General features: G+C 38.9%; 1 pseudogene; it reads left to right on the forward strand.

Annotated features, from left to right (window-relative positions):
• The first annotated feature begins 960 nt into the window (after positions 1-960).
• Positions 961-1933, forward strand: LOC125344730 (annotated as a pseudogene).
• Positions 1934-3666: the final 1733 nt, after the last annotated feature.

Here is a 3666-nt window from a genome sequence, read left to right on the forward strand (position 1 = left end):
ATCATATGTAATAAATTCGTATTCTTTTTATACCTATTATGTATACATTATCACACATAGTATATAAGAATTATAAATCATTGATAATTTATATAAAATTCATGATTATTACAATTATTTATAATTTGCATGTAATTTATAATTCTATTTTTTATAATTTTAATGTAATTTAGATTACCCTATTATTATTATTGTATAATATTTCCTTTTCTTTTTGTTTCCTCTTTTCTCCATGAGTTGGTCATCAAACCCTGATGGTGTCCATTTCCCACCATTTGCATTGATCTATTGATTGGATTCAGATATCGATACCCATGGACAGGAGGATTTTCTACCTCCCTCTTCATTGGAATTCATATTACAATTATTGATGAAAAGCGAGATGATTGGGATTATAATCACCACACAGGATGATGGATGGAAATTAACATTTATTTTCTTTTTTAATTTAAGTTTTGTCCCTCAGGAAATATTGGAAAAATATGGTTGGGTAAAAACGTAAAGTCCACGTGTCCATAAGAATCAATCACTATAAATAAATGAAATAAACAAATGATGCAATCTTCAGATCTGGCCCTATAGCAACCTCAAAGCTGAAGGAGCAGGAAGCACAGACTGTAAGTCAGACTCTCCAGTGGCCTTGTGGAGTTATGCTTCTTTTCTCTGTGTTAGAAGCAGAATTCAGGCTTCTTAGACCCTAGTATTCCAACCCTACTCCAGAGTTTGGAAAGAAAAAGCAGAGTCAACCAATAATAACTAACAGGAAATACAAACATGAAGCAAAAAGAACCAACTGATTTCATCCTAATTTTTTATTTTGGAATTTCTCCAAAACACAGTATTGAAAAGCTAACCAGGGATGGAGGCGCCGCCATTTTTGCTGCCTGGACGCAGAGCGAGAGGGAGAGAGAGTGGGAGACGCAATCCGCTTCCATCCTTCCCGCAGACCCTGCAGGAGCCGCTGCAGCTATGGATGATCGGGAAGCTCTGGTGTACCAGGCGAAGCTGGCTGAGCAGGCTGAGCGATACGACGAAATGGTGGAATCAATGAAGAAAGTAGCAGGAATGGATGTGGAGCTGACAGTTGAAGAAAGAAGTCTCCTATCTGTTGCGTATAAAAATGTGATTGGAGCTAGAAGAGCCTCCTGGAGAATAATTAGCAGCATCGAACAGAAAGAAGAAAACAAGGGAGGAGAAAACAAACTAAAAATGATTCAGGAATATTGGCAAATGGTTGAGACTGAAGTAAAGTTAATCTGTTGTGACATTCTGGATGTACTCGACAAACACCATATTCCAGCAGCTAACACTGGCGAGTCCAATGTTTTCTATTATAAAATGAAAGGGGACTACCACAGGTATCTGGCTGAATTTGCCACAGGAAAGACAGGAAGGAGGCTGCGGAAAACAGCCTAGTGGCTTATAAAGCTGCTAGTGATATTGCAATGACAGAACTTCCACCAACGCATCCAATTCGTTTAGGTCTTGCTCTCAACTTTTCCGTATTCTACTATGAAATTCTTAATTCTCCTGACAGGGCCTGCAGGTTGGCAAAAGCAGCTTTTGATGATGCAATTGCAGATCTGGATACTCTGAGTGAAGAAAGCTATAAGGACTCTACACTTATCGTGCAGTTGTTATGTGATAATCTGACACTATGGACTTCAGACATGCAGGGACGGTGAAGAGCAGAATAAGGAAGCGCTGCAGGATGTGGTAGATGAAAATCAGTGAGACAGAAAAGCCAACAAGAGAAACAATCTCTGACTACCCCAGTCCTCCCCACCCCTTCCCTTGGAAAGTCCCCATTGTCACTGAGAACCACAAAATCTGACTTTCACATTTGGTCTCAGAATTTAGGTTCCTGCCCAGTTTTTTTTTTAAACAGTTTTCAAAAGTTCTTAAAGGCAAGAGTGAACTTCTGTGGATTTTACTGGTCCCAGCTTTTAGATTCTTTAAGACACTAACAGGACTGTATAGAGGCTTTTTCAGCATTACTGTATTGTCTCCATGCCAGAAGTGGCAAGATCATTGGAAATGGAAATTACATTTGAAAGCCATTAGACTCCTAGGTGATGCATCTTAAAAAAGAGATTGATCACACTAAAGAGGCATATGTGAATCATTTTTCCTTTTTCTAATTGTTTAAATCAAATTTTATACCAATGTTTAAATTTAATTGGGTGTTAACTTGAAGTGGTTAAAGATTGTTTGGGGTGGGGAGTTTGTTGCAATGGTTTTGCTGTAAAAAGTGTTTCCAACTCTGCTGAAGTGTTGGCTGAAAAGTGAGTGCTGGTAACAGTTCACCAATCCGTGGCTGCTCATTCTTGCCTACCTTTTCTCTCCCTCTGAAGCAGGTTAGCATTGAAGGTGATATGGAGAAGCCTGCATGCATGTTCAGTTCTTTGTTTCTTCTCCTTCCCTCTACCCTGCCATCCCTTCTTCCTTCCTCCTCCCCTCCCTTCTTCTCTCCCTCTCCTTTGCTCGCTCAAGCTCTTTTGTTCAGTATGTGTAACTTGAAGCTAATTTGTACTACTGGATATCTGACTGGAGCCACAGATACAGAATCTGTATTGTTCTTACTGAAACACAGCATGGAATTAACATTAAACTTAAATAAAACAAACCTAAAAGAAAAATGCCAAAAAAAAAAAAAAGCCAACCATATGGGCGGATAAGTCTGTTTAGATTCATCCTTTATTTAAAACATTGAAAAAGAAAAGGAAATATCAGCATTTCCAATTCCAGGATCTATTCACCATATATTTTTGACATTCAGAGTTCTCTATTTCACACACACACACACACACACACACACACACACACACACACACTTAATTTCTTAGAACCCAGATTTATTTTTAGGCTAGAGATTTGGCATTCCAAATCAGGGCTCTCTGCTCCTGAGCAGACATTCTAAAAAACCCTTACTGCCAGATATTAAAAGGCCACTGTATAATTTATTAGAGGAACTTTCAAAAAGCTCTGATAACTTTTTAACCACAAGGGCGAAGCAAAATTACAAGCATCCTAATAAGCTCCAACCCTGCACTGGGCACTTGTGAATGTGTAGGAGCTACACAGTCTTAGCTCCTCAACTCTTCTGCCTCCTCCTTTGCAGCATGCCATGAAGGAGTATTCAAATTCCCTGACATTCCGTCTTGTCTCTCCCCTTCAAATGTGTGATTCCATTTCCCTAAAAAATGAGAGAGACAGAGCTAATAAAAACTCAAAACAGCAAAGTATTAGCTAACAGGATCTAGAAACTGATCAAGAAAATCATACTTCACGATCAAGTAGGCTTCATCCCACAGACCCAAGGATGGTTCAACATCCGAAAATCAATAAATGTAATTCACCACAATAGAGCTAAGACCAAGAGCCACATCATCATCTCATCCGATGCCCAAAAAACCCTTGTCAAAATACAACATCCATACATATTAAAAGCCCTGGAGAGAACAGGAATAGAGGGAACATTCTTTAAAACAATAAAAGCCATATATATCAGACCAACTGCTAATATCATATCAAATAGGGAGAAACTAAAACCATTTCCCCTGAACTCAGGAACAAGACAATGATGCCCACTCTCCCCACTTCTATTCACTATACTTCTGGAATCCCTAGCTATAGCAATAAGGCAAGAGGAGGACACCAAAGGGA

The sequence above is a fragment of the Perognathus longimembris genome, unplaced genomic scaffold (genome assembly GCF_023159225.1).
Source record: "Perognathus longimembris pacificus isolate PPM17 unplaced genomic scaffold, ASM2315922v1 HiC_scaffold_4071, whole genome shotgun sequence".
NCBI lineage: Eukaryota > Metazoa > Chordata > Mammalia > Rodentia > Heteromyidae > Perognathus > Perognathus longimembris.